Below are 15,154 nucleotides of genomic sequence, written 5' to 3'. Positions count from 1 at the left end.
ATCGGGGAAGGAAAGGTGTTTGTTTTTCTGCAGGCAAAATTTATCTGTTCCAAGGCCAAGGATATATTATCAAGACTGCTTATACCATAGTATTTGTGCGAAAATTGATTCTATTTTTAGATGAGAAATATTCTGGGATAACTCTGCTGTAATTTCTCTGAATTTTTTATATAACTGTATTGTATTGTATTGTCAAAACATGAAAACAAGAGTCTATTCAGCCTTGTCTCTGTGACGTTATATTTAAGCACAGTGGTGCTTTGAGCTAAATGCTAACGTCTAACATGGTCACAGGGACAATGCTAACATGCTGATGTTTAGCAGGTATAATGTTTACCATATTCACAGCCTGTCACAGAGTGTTAGCATGCTAACATTTGCTAATTAGCACTAAAAACAAAGTAACTGTTGGGAATGTCGATTAAAGTTAGAAAATCAAGTTATTACATTAATGTCTGTACTGAATTTCATGTCAATCCATTCAGTAGTTGTCGGGACATTTCACCTAAAACAAATGTGAGCCTCATGAGCGCTAAAATAAAAGTCAGAGGATCACCAAAAGTCATCAGGATTCATCCTCTGGGGATGATGAATGTCTGTACAAAATTCAGTTTAAATATTTCAGTATGGACCAAAGAGGTGAACAGACTGACTGACAGAGCCTTCCCTAGAACCATGCTGCTGTTGTTGCTGAAAGAATAATGATGAGATTTCAGTAATAGACAATAAAATGTCTAAAATATTACCATGCTCCTTTGTTAAGGCAACCTCTCAAAGCCAAGAAAAATTATATAGTTTAAAAGTTGGGTAGCTGGAGTGAACAACGATAACCACTATGGTAGAACAGACCAGGGGCCTAGGGGGCTCCAGGGCAAAATTGAGCTGCAGACCCCTATTGGCCCACAATTTCTCCACACTCTGTGTATTTTATGAGTATCTCGTTGCCTTTAAGCACCCATCAGGTACACTGCACACCGCAGACTACACATGGCAGCTTCAGTATTATTTTGCCCAGACCCCCACAAACCAACCAGTACTAACTTTGTTCTCGAACACTACCCTGCCCCGACTGTGGCTGACACCCTATTTAATATGTAGTGCATTACATCTACCCTTAATCTCACAGTGAAATGCATTGCATTTTATAGATGCAATAAATAACTGTTGTGTAACCTGACACCTGTCAGTGATGACGATGATCCATCAGTGTCTGAAATCTCAAATTACTGCTCACTGTAGAATTAACTAGTAAGTGTATATTTTATAAGCAGTAGTGAATGAATTTTGGTCACGGCTTGATTAGACACATGTTTATTCAGGAATATGCTGCATACAAGCACAATATAAACTGAAATAATACATTTAATAAAACTAGATTTTAACACATCACGGCAGGGCCTCATGATGATAAAAATACAGGAGCTGCCTTAAATCGCATATAATGTCAGTTGATATTGTGTATATTCCCAAACAAATGAGCAATTTTCAAATTACTGGAACATAATTAACACAGTGTACCTGAGGAAGTTGGGACCCCTGAGGGTCTGAGCCCCCAGGGCAGTTGCCTACCTTGCCTGACTTGTAATCCAGCCTTGGAACAGACAGCAAGAAGAATGCCACCTATAGATATTCAAACTCCAACAGGAAATCAAGAGTAAAGACATCATGGTAAAGGAAATACTGTTTGAGTATCAGCAAGACTGTCAGAGTATAAAAACTATTCAGTAGTTGGATAACACAGGAAAAAACTGTTAAAAGCCAGAGGGGTAAAGATGCTGTGAATGCCACAAACAACAAATCTATGAACTTTATATGAACTTTAGGAATACATTTACATTCTTTATTGTTAACCACAAGTCACAAATAGTTATAGTATGTTGAAGAGCATCTTTCAGGAAAGGTCTGAATGTGATTAAAAGAAATGCTGAAAGAATCTCTCTATTGTATTGTCAAGAATATGCATACAGTGTCCTTGACTATGCTGAACTAGAGAGCTCCACAGAGTCACGGCGACAAAAGGGAAACATCATCTATTCTTCATCAGGTAGTTGAGTTTCATGTTCACAGAGATGAATGTACTCTCCTCAGTCTGCTCTGCACTTTAAACAGAGGGAAATACACAAATGTTGAAATGGAGAGACAGAAAGAGAGTGCACAAATAAAGGCATAGAAGGACTGAAATGGAAAAAAAGTGGAGGAGATGAGAGAGGCTGGAGTGGAGAGAGAGAGGGGGAAACTAAAAAACAGAGAGAAATATAGTTGGAGGGTGGTTTACTCAGAGAGAGAGGGGGGGGGGGGGCAAGAGGAGGAGAGAGGAGAGGTAATGAGGCCAGTGACTGGCTTTACACCTCGTCTCTGTGGAAACTAATTGGGAGAGCGCTGGAGGGCACTAATTTGAGCACTCTGCTGGGTAAATGTAGTGCAACGAACTATGAAGGGTAAATCAATGTACTACCTCTCTCTACACCTTTCTTTCTCTAACTCCACCTCACCCCAACATACCCCCACCCCCCATTATTGTTTCCTAATAAAAATTCCATTGACTTCAACTATGCTTGTGGGCATAAAGGTATCGACCTGGGTAAACATCATGAGTGCTGATCAGGTACAGCTCACCAGAGAGGAGTTCAGCTAGTTAGCCTCCACAAAAAAACCCCCACTGAATCATCAGGACTCGAGATCTCGGTTCAATCAAACTGGCAACATGAGGTTTTGGCATGCGGCAGTGTTCCTAATGAACTCAGAACCACCTTACTGTACATACTGTAAGATTGTAGTACTGTATGATTGGCCAATTTCCACAGCGGCTGAATATCAGGGGGATGTAATGATCCTAACGCAGCAATGCTTACTTGGAAGGTATTATGTACAGCATGTGTGTGTTCTCTCCCAGGGCGGCATGCTGTCTGATGGGAGAAAAGGAAACAGAATGTATAGTTACCCCCTGTAGTTAGCCCAAGGGTGGATGAACACGGAGCCAGAATTTGGGAGGTCTTAAGGGGAATTATCCTCACCCTCTGGCTTGGGGATATAGCAGGCTTTTCAGCCTCACATAAGAGAGGAGCCCTGCTCTCGTCGACATACACAGGGAGATTCAACAATGCTGAAAGAGAAAAGGGAAACAAAGGCTGAGCTATGTACTTTGATAGAGAGAGAAGTTTCAGTGCTTGGTTATTCATCAGATACAGTGGTTCTTGTTTGAAGTGCATGTATACAATTTATGTTGCTATATTTGTCAATTCTTGGAAATATGAAATGAAAAGGACAATAAAGTTGCTGCCTGTGTGCGAGAATGCACTACACTGAGTGATTATATGTGTTTGTCTAACTCCACCTTTCATTGTGGTACTTGGAGGATGCTGATCTGCTCTGTTCAGCGCCATCTGCCCCCCTCTCTCTGCGACTGTGCCTTGCAGCTCGGCCCCCTGGGAAATAGCTGTGGATAAGTTATTCAATTAGAGGGGCATTATTGGCCCGCTCTCTCTGAGGACAGAGCTGATGATGCTGTGATTATACCGCTCTGCATTCCTTTATGGCTCGGCACCCCCGTCTGTGTGTGCGCACGCTTGTGTGCGCGCGCGCGTGTGTGTGCATACACTTCTACACATACACACTTTTGCAGTATGAGTGTGTGTTTCTGGGTGTATGTGTGTTACTGCAAATCAACAAATAATGTTTGTAGGGTGAATGGATGTGGAGAGGAGGTGGGGGTTGAAAATAGGGGTCCATCAGAGATGCTTGGGTGATTTCAAATGAGCCCATCTAAGTTTCAATTGAAACACACACTCACACAGAACACATATGGGCTGACCATGCACCGTCTTGGAGAGGATGGAGACATGCCCTTTCTGAGTGACTAATCAGTGTGAGATGGAGAGTCTCAACAACTCCCACTGGCAATTATCAGTTCATTTTAAAGGCTTCCTTTATTGCAGAAAACATCTAAGTTACAGTAGATGTGTTACCATACAATGAATTGTCATCATGATTTCCTGAGTAATCATTACAACTTGCCCGTGACTTTTTCAGGCTATTGGAGTCAGGTGATTTCTTTTGTTAGCAGAATTCTGGTCAGAGCAAGAAACAACACTGCTTGAGACAAAGAAATGGAAGGAGGGACATCTCAGCAGGCCAACACAGAGGCCCACACACCCAAAATCCAAACAAATTCCCTCTCTGTGGACCAGTGAGGTGGTCTTTAAAGTGTTGCCATGATGGGTCTGCCCTATCTGCCCAGCGCAGACCCACAGATGCCCTCCCGGGGGGACAGGCTAGAGGGGAGCAGGGCAACGGGCCTGGAGCCTCATCTGCTCTGCCCAGAATACAAATAGGTCAGTGTGTGGTGAGAGAGGAGGGGCACAGGGAGGGACACACACGCACACACACATACATACACACACCCACACACTGACCATGAACAAGAAGGGGTCCTGCCAGCTGAATTCCTCCATTGGCCATGACGGGAAGGGCCATCTGGTATCAATGTGGGGAAGTCAAACAAGCTTGTGAGAGCACACACACATTCACACCCATTCACCCCCCCCCCCCCCCCCCCCCTTACACACATACACACATACACACACACACACAGACATGATTTTGAATCTCTGAGAGGTTCGGGGGACAGCACCTGAACATCATGTCGGTGACCTCTCATTCAGACTCTGTCACCTTTTACACCATTCAACTTAGATACGCTAAGCTTGCAGCTGTCTGTTGCTTGACTAATACAAACACCATGTCCACTTGATGAAAACATCCTTCTAATGGCGTAATGTATTTACTTCTGCATTTTATTAATTATTCATGAGGCATCTTCTTATTAAAACCATAAAACAGTCAAACTTACAGAATGTTAAAGAGAGAGCATTCACTGAAAGGTTTCTCACACTTTCACATATCATAAAGGGCCAACATACTGTAGACTGTAATTCAATTATACTATTTCAAGTTAGATGTATTGTTATTAGAGTGTTAGTGTATATGTCAATATATTACAGCTTTTTCAGCAAGAAAACCTTCTGAGACAGAAACCTGGAACCTTTACAAAGACTCCTAACCCCCTTAGATAGCAATTCCAAACAACCCTGGACAATGTTTAATCCCTCTTTTGACCCTGCTTTTACGGCTGCAGTTTAATTTAATTTTTACAGCACTGTGCTCAATCTTTCACATTTCTCCTGTTTTGGAAATTCCTGGAAGTAAGAAAAACTTTAGCTGAGGTAAAAATAGACATTGTTTGGCTGTGATGTAATCCCGTGGCTGTACTCTAAAGTTTTCTTTCTGCTGCTGGTGCAGGCTCAACATATCGCTGAAAAGGGAAACTGATTTATTTTGGCTTAATATCAAAACCCTGGCCTGATGAGGGAAGGCTTGCACAGAGTAAATCAAGTAGAAAATAAGCAGGGTTGAATTATTTTCAAAAGCCAGCGTGCTATTAAGCCAGAGCAGGCCCGTGGCTGCAGCTCATGAAAAGAAAACATTTCTGGGTTTTCCATCATACAACTCCTTGTTCTTAATATCAGCACCTCTTCGTGGAATACATAAACTTTCAGAAGGGCACCAAGTGCTTTACATCAGCCCGCTGCAGAAGTGTATAGAAACATATGCGCAACAAAAAATGTGTAAGACCTGTGCTGTACAGTATATCTGCCAGAGGCCATGTACGAGCAAATGAGAGTTGAAGAGGTCTGGATAAGCACTACTGTTCATGTACTTTGTGCTGATGTTTCAGACACTAAACTACAAGTTACAGAAATGGATCTGGAAACGAACCTTCAAAATCACATTAACAGCGAGGTTGGAAGAAGGAATTGATTTGTCTTCCAGACATTTCACATCCTCTCACTGAGACACAGCAATTGAAATTATTACGACTTGAGCCTTCCCTCCTGCACTTGCATTAGCGAGATAAGTTCTGTACCATGGCTTGCAAATATCTCAAGCATCCTTGTCTCCACCCACCACAGTCTTATGTCTGGTAAAAAAAATCATTTGTTGTGCAGCAATCTGCGTCTTTTTGATTAACACCCCCATTCTACTTCCTTGGCGTGCCCCCGCCTCACCTCTCTTTCTTCCTCCTTCTCCCTCTACGCACATCCATCTCTATGATTATTTAAACGGGTGCCAGAAAAACACTGTGACCCGTCTAATTTGGGCTGTGTGAGAGCGTAGAGAGGAGAGAGGGGCCCTGCAATTTTCCACACTCCCTTTTACCGAGCGGGGAAGTGGCGGGTGAGAGAGAAGCTGTTGCCATGGCTACCTGCTGGCAGCTTCTGTCCTTGTGTTTGGAGAGCACTGGCTGTTCCCTCTCTACCCAACGCCTGGGAGGGGAGTGGAGGGAGGTGAGGGAGAAGGAGGTGAGGGAGGGGGGGGCATCTGGGAGGGGTCGAGCTGCCAAAGGGGAACAACACGAGGTCTCGTTGCCACAAAACCAAAGGGCTGCTGGCTGGGAAAAGAGCAACAAAAGAGCAACGCAGAGGGCTCTGGTGGCTGATCAGCCCCTGATCCACACACACAACGGTGTTGATGACAGGCCTGACAGCAGAGGGGGGATGTGGAGGAGTGGCAGTGGATAATTGCTTCAATGCTGCCATACAATTCAGGTGTCTCCATTGCCATGTAAGGAGGCTTATCTCTCAGCCACTGCTCACTGTATCTTCTGGTTGAAACTAGAGTGAAGCAGAACATTGATGCATTGAATGTGAATTGTACTTGTATTTTGATGCTTTTGGCAACATTGTTTTTGAAATTTTCATGCCAATAAATTCCTTTGAATTTAATTGAAAAGTTGATATTCTCATCATCACACCTTTAAAGGTTTGGCTCAAGTTGCCACCATAGTGAACCTTCCCCATGTAGGTATGAAGGTGTTGCATTTTCACTTGGTGGTTTCGTTGATGCTTGATATTTTAATCACAACTTTTTCACGTTTGTCTTTCTTGCAGCACTTCTTGTGTGTACACAAGTGACTCAGGTATGTTAGGATGGCTTTGCCGGCCTGGGTCTAGCCACCCGGTAAGATGATCCAGGTAATGGATAGCTATGGAATGGACATAATACGGAGCTAGCAGTTTTAAAACACACAGGTCTCCTTGTTACTTTCCTAGCTACCCTGTCATCCTCTTAAGCTCAGGAGCTATAGTTACTTCATCAGCTAATCCAAACTATTTCCGTCTCTTTGTACCTTTTCTTTTGTCTTATCTTATTTGCAGAGAAAAAAATGTGAGAGCTATAGGCACCCCCTTTCTTGAATATGTCCCTATGTCTATCAGCGTTTGCTTTTTGCAACTTTATTGTGTGTCTCTGTATTGGTGTTAAAGTTCATTCTAGGAGTGTTTGTGTGTGCAAGAGCTTTGCGGTTGCTATTAGACACAGTGTGCTGAAGCCCTGGTGGTCACGCTTAAGCGTTCCCCCTCCCCGCCCCCGCCCCCTCCCCCTGGCAGGAGGCTGACCTTGGCAGGGCCTGACAGAGAGCTGGCCTGGAGGGGGATCCACGGAGCTCCACGCCAGCCCACTGAGCCAACCCACTGAGCCAACCCACTGAGCCAACCCACTCAGTCTGTGCAGGTGTACTGACGCCTGGACAAACACACCCGCACGCACACACACACACACACGCATGCATGCATAGCCACTGGACCAGGGGAGGCCCCCTGAGCAAGCAGATGTCCTAACGCTCCATTTCTCTATGTTACCTTTCTTCTGGATTTCTCATGGTCACTCTCATTGCTGGTTTTTATTTTCTCTTCTGTCTCCTTTCATTTGTCACAATCTTCTCTATCGGACTTGCAGCCCCATCATCACTTATTATGATGTTACATAGTGGAACATGATAGCCCATAGAAACGTGTCTAAATGATGCTTGTAAAGTGTTACACTCCAATAGTGTGTTTTATTTTTAAGCACACGATCATTTCAGATATTTTGGTCTGTCAGTAGTGAACCAGCCAATGTCACAGACCATACAGTGCTGCATACTTGGAATCTATTAGTTGATGACAGATGCACATGAATAAATAGATGTATGAGTGTATGTATGAATCAATAATTTACTCCTTATAGCTGTCTTCACCAGTGTTCATTATTATAATATCCATATAGCAGAATATTACTTGACTTAGATGCACGGTGTCCACTTCCATGTCCAAACCCTCAGTTCTATTGAGACAAACCAGCCAAATTTCACTGAATTATCTCAAAGTCCTGAAGGCATTGCACCATATGAGGAGCGGCCTGTCTGAATCAGCTGCACATACATACTGTATGTGTGAAAAAAATAAAAGGAGGAAGGCAATCCTTATGTTCAATTCATTAAAAACCAGAGATGTTGTGCAACATTATCAGTATGTAAAAGGACAGGCCATCATTCTTAGTGTGTTGTATACACTCGATATACAGTTCATTTCCTGTTAATCATGCAGTGAAGACATAGAGTTATGAATTAATGAAGGTAGGTCATGGAAAGTCTGTGTCAAACAGGAATAAAATGGATACAGTACTTAAGATAATATAACAGGAGATAACAATCTAAACTATTTACAGGGGAATAGAGAATTATAATGCAACCAACAATATCTGAAGCACAAAAACAGGCACCCACCAGCAATTTTTTAATTAATTGTTTCACTCCCTGATGAATTTAATGAAGTCTTCAGCTTGTGACAACATTTTTTATTCATGTTCTGTAAATTTCACCCCACACACACACACACAGACACACACACCGACTATGCAGTAACAGGTTATGTTTAGCTTCTCTGCTCCCTACTTCCTCGTCTGGCATTTTCTGTTCTTTCAGTCCAGAGTCTAAAGTTCAGCCAGAGACAACAGGAAGGGAGCATTACATCGCTCACTCATAGCATTTCACAACACACACACACAGATTTTTTTGCTTAGACAAATACCGGCTTCCTTTGCACAGTAAGAATGCTCGCCCCCTCAGTGTAGAAATTTTGTAGCGTGTGACTAAATGATGAATGGTGTTACAATAATTTGATGAGATTGGGTCAGATGATGCAAGGGGGAAGTGTGTAATGATAATGCTCTTCTTGATGTCTTACAGCTTATTATGCCGCTCCACAAATGATCCCCCCAGACACCCACGCTGTCTTTGAACTGCTCCCACCCCAGGGTGACGCATTAGCAACCTGTCTGGAGTTGGTGTAGCCTTCAGAGAGGTGCTTGTGTCTCAGGTGTTTAATAAGCCCTACTGGGGGCACCAGGATGAAGCTGGGAGCTCTGACTCGAGCATCCGACCCCCTTCAGATACATTCCTTCCCATGCCTGCTCTATCCCTTCTGTGACCCCTCCCCCATGTCCCTCAGACCATCTCCGATCATCCTCTCTCTTTTTTCCTCCTCTTTAAACTCTCCTCAACAGAACTCTGTAGCTTCTTCCCCCCTTTTTCCGCCCATACTCCTCCCTCTTCCACCTCCCTTGAAGCGCCTGTTTGCGCTCCATTCTGCCTGCCTTCCTTCAACACATGCCAGGACTCCTGGGGCACCAGTTACACAGCGAGGATTTCATTTGAAAGAGCTCCTCAGGACGTCATTATAAGGATCATCACCGGGCCTTATGGCTGATATTACATTAGTGTTCCATCACACACGGAGCCTTCAAAGCGCCTATTAACAAGCCAGCCCTCCCAATCACGCAAATCAGAATTTTTATCTGAGATTGGTAATTTCATATTAATCTGTAACTGACCATTCTCATGTATCGATGTACTGGAGACCATGAGATGAATATGTAATTTGAATTTTGTGTTTGTGGTTTTATGTAATTGTGCAGCTTTGTGCAGAGTCACTGATTGCTTGAAACAACAGGTAATTGGATGGCAGGTAGGTCAGTTTATGCTGAGAAGAGAATGACAGTGGAGGAAATTTGATAGCATTTTGCAACCAAAACAACATGTTCATATTCTCACACAGCTTCAGTTGCATGTCACCTTCTGTTTGTCCGCAATATGTCACATTATTGAGTTTTTGTGCCTCACTTTTGCCATATTATTTATTTTGTTTGCAACATGTTCGCCTTACATCTGCTCATTTCTAAGAAAAACTGTTTGCGTGTCATCTTGTTATGAAAGGATTTGTGTACTGACCATTCAAGCATTAAAACTAAAACTAAAAAAATGTAGTGAGCATTTAGCTGTGCGTTCAACGACAGTTCAATTTTGTTCAAGTCTAGCTGTGTTTTTTTCCCACCCTAAGAGCTGCTCTTATGATGTGATTGGTTGGTAGGTGGCTGGGTATTGTAGGTGTCATGGAAACCACACACAGAAAAGCTTTTTACTGAGGATAGAAATTGTATAACAGAACCTTACTTCACCCTATTCAATAAAAATAAGGGTGAAACTAATTTAAATTCACTGGTATCAGCTATAATATAGTTTTTAGAATGTATTCAAACAAATCTTTAGATAAAGATATGTAAAATCATAAAAGCTTTACATGCACATATTACAACTCTTTATCAACATGTTTAAAAAAACACCAAGATTGAGCCACCCCTCTATAGCTGAATGGTTTTGTAGTCTGCAATTATATCCCATTAGAATTTACACCACGGCCAGATCATCCCTCCTCTCCATTATTCTATCCATCCATTCATCCATTCATTCAACCAACCCCTCTTCCCATTGGACACCTAGAGCCCCTCCTATCCAGGCAGCCACAAAATACACTTCTTAATTCACCCGCACACAACCACCAGACCATCCCTCTATCCTGCCTATCCAACCTTATTAATCTCGTCCTTTCGTTCCATCCTCTCGTCTCCACCCAACCATTTTATCCTCCATTCATTGCAAACAGAAGACATACAGTATCTGACGTGAAACAGAATGAATATTAAGCGGGTAGCAGTTGGACCAGGCTCACTCTACTACTGTAAATAGTCTCTTTTTCCCTCTCTGTCTCTCTCTCTCTCTCTATCATCTCTGGCTCACTCAATCATGCTTCTCGAGCTCCATGATGAAGTGGTACGAGCTCCATCAGCCATGCAGATGAGTCCTGCTTCCTTTACCTTAATTAGAGCTCCCAGGGGACTCTGGCTGTGGGCGCTGAGCAGCATCAGCATCAGCCTCTCATACCACAGGGATACCTTTCATCAAGCCAGAGAACACCGAGATGAGAACTGACATGGGCAGAGTGGCTCAGGCACTGTACAGAAGAGAATTTAAAAGCAGTCATTATGGGGAAATGTTCCTCCATGTTATTCAAGGCTGGTCACTTAAACAGCAGGCAGAAATGTGCTGTTTTGCTGTAGGAATAGAAACTAAAAGCCAATAGAGAGTAGAGAAATAGTAACTCTATTATTCATACAATTCAGTCTATTAGAGCTGAAATGATTAGTTGATTTGTTGATTACTCGTCAAGCAGCAATTTCGATTGAATGTTGGGGTAATTTTTTTAATGCAAAAATGCCCTAAATGCACTGCTTCCGACTTCTCAGACGTGAATTTTGCTTTTCATAAAGTAAATTGAATATCTTTGGGTTTTGGACTGTGGTCGAACAAAACAACATCAACTTTGATGCACTATTTCTGACGTTTTAAAGAGCAAACGATTAATCAAGAAAATAATAATAATAATCAATAATTAACTAAATATTTTATTAATCTCTAATAAAAAATGATAACAGGTTGGTTTCCACCCTAGTATATTCATTATTTAATGCTTTTTGTCAGTGTTGTTAATAGAGGTTTGTTACAGCTGTGATGTTTGTAAACATAGGCGTAAAAAAAAGTACTAGACCTATATTCTAATCATTAAAAGATACATATTTTTAAATCAAATCATTTTTCATCTACAGATCAAAGTATTTCATATATATTGGTGAAAAGCCTACCTGAACTGTGGAAAGTATTTGCATTATCGATCAATCAATTATTTCTTCAATTAATGGATTCATCGAGTATCAAGAGTTTCCAACTAATTTTCTGATGGACTAATGGATTAATCAACTACTCCTTTCAGCTCTAATGTAAATAAAATACTTTATAAAATGTTTTTATTAAAGTATTTTAAACAATGTAAGTTTATTTAAAGTAACTATTAACGAAGACATTCGACATTCACGCTTATCAATTATTATCAAATGATTGATCCTCAAATAAACTACTATTAATTAATACTACTAAATAATGTTTAGTTGTAAATGAAAACAGTTAAAATAATGAACTGTCTCTTCTTCGCGTACACCTTTCCTCTCCGTCCCCTTTAAACGGGGAGGTGCTCCGGTGCTCACCCCCAGCCCGGGGCTCTCCGCTGCGCTCCGGGAGGGGTAGTGAGGGAGTTCGGGCTGGCTGAGAGCGGACGCGTCGGAAACCTCCCCGGAGGGGCCCCGTGTAATTCGATGCATGCTGTTAAAGCTTAGAGTATATTGTCTTCCCTTTGCTTATGAAGCCTCCACCCACCGGCCCACCCTACATTTAGCGGATCATGTGACTCGGGGTAAGTCATTTGCAAGTACAACAGTTCTCTGTGCGCTCCCATTCATTTCCTGAGAACTGCCTGAGCTGAGCAGCTGAGAGGCAGAAGGGGAGGGAGCTGCTCACTCACATACACTCACACTCACTCACACACATGCACACACACACACACACATACACACACACACACACACATACATACAGGCAGAGTGAGAGGAGAGAAGAGGAGAGGGAGAGGAGGAGAGGAGACAGAGAGGACTGTAGAAAGGAAAACAGTCTCTTGGTCTCCACGGCTCTGCAGCTTCTGACAAGGTCTGTGCATTTCTTTCGTCCTGTTCCTCTGCTGGCTGCTGTTGTGTGCTTCATTTGTCACGTTGCCGGGCTTTGTGCTTGTGTTCAGTGCGTCTCGTTCAGCTGTCATTTCTCTGTCAAAGCAGATGACAGCTCAGATCACCTATGGCATTGTGTTTGGTGTCTGTCAGCGGGGGGTGGGAAAACAAGAGACCCTGTGTGGTGCTGACTGGACATGTAACACTTATTCCCAATGTAAATTCACAAGCTGTCATGACAACAGAGGGGGGGGAAAAGTGATTATACACTGAATGACCATGGGCGTGAGCAACATCCTGACTTCACAGTGCCGGCACGAGTTGTGAAATCTCTTGTGTCTCACTTATTTACCTCTAAAGCAACTTCACAACACATCAGCTTTGCAGTGCAGCAGTGTTGTAGAATAATACTGACTGAATGTCTTGGTGGGGAAATATAAGACAGAAGAGAAGTGAGACAGCACCGCACTAAACTCTCTCTCAGCACTTCTCATTGGAAAAAAGTTTGCTGCTTGTCAAGAGTTTTGTGCAGGCCTTAAGAGAGTTGTGTGTGTGTGTGCATTTGTGTGAAGCATTGTGGTGTGTGTGAGACTAGGCTTGTTTGCCTACCGTTGCCTACTGTAGCAGCTTAGAGACAGAGAAATGAGGCTGTTAGCAACGGGTTAAACATTAGGAGGCTCGGGTAGCGGAGGAAGGACACTGGGGGGGGAGGTGTGTGTGTGTGTATGTGTGTGTGTGTGTGTGTGTGTGTGTGTGTGGGAGTGTTGCAGGGGTGGTGTCTTGGATGTCATCGGCAGCGCTCTCACTTCCAGGGTAATAGTCATTGGTATTGATGGGTGGCTGTCAGAGAGGCAGAGAGCCACCAGGTTGGGGAGAGTGGCCGGGGGCTGGCCCTTGGCTGTTATTTTCAATTACAGGGGACCAGGGCAGAGCTGACAGCAAAGGCATTTGTACATCCAGGAAGGGGGAGGAGGAGGGTGTGTGTGGTGGTGGTGGTGGTGGTGGTGGGGTGGCGGCAAGAGGAGGGGAGGGCTGGAGCAAGAGAGAGCAGGAGGGAGGGAGAAGAGTGGGAGGGGGATGAGACTCTGGCCTCTGCTCCTGGGTTTGATGTGGAAACTGAGCACTGACCTCTGTGACTTTACCCCCACGTTGTGGAGAGGCCCTGCCTTGCCTTTAACTGTTTGACAGCGGTAGGGGGTGTTTAAGTGGGGGTCTCATCCACCAAAAAAATAAAAATAAAAAAGAAGGGGGGTTGGGTCATGGGTGTGTATGGATGAGACCCCCTGCAGCTCACGGATGTTCAGCGAGGGAGATTAGTGTCCATTTAAACTCTCACTTAAATCCATTTACAAAGGGCCCTTCTCCCTGTGCATGAATAAGCAGGCTGATATTACCGCACATGTAGAGAAGACTCTTACACTGTGCATGGACAGCGAAGAAGAATCACACTGGAGCTCTGAAGCAGAACAGGCAACAGACAAATATTTCCTGCGATTGATGAACAAATCAATAAAGGTTGCTGTTAGGAGGGGGTGATATTACCTGAAAATAATATTATAATTCTGTAGGGTATTTTTATGATGGGGATATTCATGACCATATGATAAAGTGTTGAAGAGTACTCTTAATGTTAATTGCTGCAACATTGAGCCACATGTCTGTAGTTGAGGTGTCATAGTTAGCACTGGGTAGTGAAACTGCTATCAGGGGCGTTCAACACATGTACGAACAAATTTTTTAACACTGAATCTTCAAACTGAACGGATTATATTGATTCATCACTGTCACTTAAGGAATCAGTGGCTTTTAGCAGTGGAGCTCCCCTCGCTGGTGCCCGAAAGCATTGTTTTCAGCTCAGTTGTGATACACAGTACGTCTCTTAGAAGCATATTGAAAGACCACGAAAGCAACAGAAACAATGTTTATATGATGACTCGCTCATTTTGTGCTGAACTGAACATAATGGCTTGAACCAGCAACAGAGCCAGCTAAGACGGTCCATACCATTGAACTGAAAATGTCTCAGCAGTATGAACGGTGATGTGTTCACTTACTGATGTAAGTGCTAAAATTCAGTTAAACAATGATGCAATCGGTTATCTTTGAAAACAGAACAAAATACACAGTCAGTGACTGCAAATGAGCGACTAGGAATCTTTGAATCAGCAAAGTGCTTTGTAACTTCCATCTCCAGCTGCTATCTTCTCACAGCATTTTTCCTAGTTATTTTCCCCCTTAACTGCATCAAGCTGCTACTGCCACTTTTCCTTCAATGCACCCCCCCCCCAACCCAAGACACGGTCCAAGGGATTATGATAGAGATCATTGCAGGTGGGGGGAGTCAATTAAAAAGCCAATCACCAACGGATAGACTCTATCTGTCCATCAA

The 15,154-nt window shown here is 43.2% G+C and overlaps 1 protein-coding gene across 2 annotated transcripts in view; it reads left to right on the top strand.

Annotated features, from left to right (window-relative positions):
• The first annotated feature begins 12,399 nt into the window (after nt 1-12,399).
• The window catches only part of klf12b (Kruppel like factor 12b), a 34,858-nt gene continuing 32,103 nt past the window's right edge, over nt 12,400-15,154 (top strand). The window contains exon 1 of one of the 2 annotated variants that reach the window (XM_070914896.1): nt 12,400-12,458. The gene's annotated coding sequence lies outside the window, so the exon portion shown is untranslated. Of the gene's footprint in view, nt 12,459-12,691; nt 12,749-15,154 lie in introns of those variants that run through there. The other variant, XM_070914897.1, reaches the window with a different exon arrangement.

Source organism: Enoplosus armatus, chromosome 11 (assembly GCF_043641665.1).
Source record: "Enoplosus armatus isolate fEnoArm2 chromosome 11, fEnoArm2.hap1, whole genome shotgun sequence".
Classification (NCBI taxonomy): domain Eukaryota; kingdom Metazoa; phylum Chordata; class Actinopteri; order Centrarchiformes; family Enoplosidae; genus Enoplosus; species Enoplosus armatus.
The sequence above is the reverse complement of the archived record's forward strand: the minus strand, read 5'-3'. Positions and strand labels throughout refer to the sequence as shown.